A 734-nucleotide genomic window follows, 5' to 3' on the forward strand; every position below is an offset into this window, starting at 1 on the left:
CCTCCAGCTGGGCGTGCAAGAGGCCAGCCTGTGTGCGTGAGCAGCTGTGAAGCATCTTTGTCTCTTTGCTGCTCTCTCCTTCTCCATTCACACTCTGCAACACATCTCTTCCAGCTTCACCAGCCTTCTCCTTATTTTGATCTGGGAGATCCATACTGTCGCCATCTGCGCGCAGAATACAACAGCCTGCATGACCCATATCTGCAGGACTACCACAACCGCAAAGACAACCTGCAGAACCTGAAGAACAGGGGCCTTGTCACCGAGGATGGCAAAGTAGGTTTGGATGAGGCCTGACCAGCACAGGTCTCCTCTGCAGGGGTTTCCAGACAGCCGGGGAGGGGCCTGGCACCCCAGTGTGGAGTCCCCTTGGCCCTGGGAAGGAGGGAGGAGGCAGCGTCCCCACGGCTGGGGAGGGAAGGGTGGAGAGGAGCAGCTCCCCTGCTGCTGGGGGCCTGCACATTTCTGGAAGGCTGTGTGGGTAACTGCCACAACAGTTCTTGGGAGTCATCTGCCCTTGTCTCTCTGTAGGTTGTCTGCACTCTGAAAGAGTTCAACGAGTACAGGCAGTACCTGACCAGGCTGAAGCTGGAGCGGGAGAAAATAAGAGGCAAAAAGAGGTAGGCAAAACCTGGTGTTGGTAGGCACGTGTCCGTGGCATGGCACCGAGGGCACGGGCTTTACTTGATGGATCTGAGATGGGGAATGCTGAAAAGGTGAGGGCTGGGCTAGTG

General features: G+C 56.9%; 1 long non-coding RNA gene across 1 annotated transcript; it reads left to right on the plus strand.

Annotated features, from left to right (window-relative positions):
- Window positions 1-16: 16 nt before the first annotated feature.
- LOC109364551 lies at window positions 17-599 on the plus strand. Its single transcript, XR_002110470.1, has 2 exons — window positions 17-276; window positions 532-599. It is a non-coding gene; the product is annotated as an uncharacterized LOC109364551 (long non-coding RNA).
- Window positions 600-734: the final 135 nt, after the last annotated feature.

Source organism: Meleagris gallopavo, unplaced genomic scaffold (assembly GCF_000146605.3).
Source record: "Meleagris gallopavo isolate NT-WF06-2002-E0010 breed Aviagen turkey brand Nicholas breeding stock unplaced genomic scaffold, Turkey_5.1 ChrUn_random_7180001869098, whole genome shotgun sequence".
Taxonomy (NCBI): Eukaryota; Metazoa; Chordata; class Aves; order Galliformes; family Phasianidae; genus Meleagris; species Meleagris gallopavo.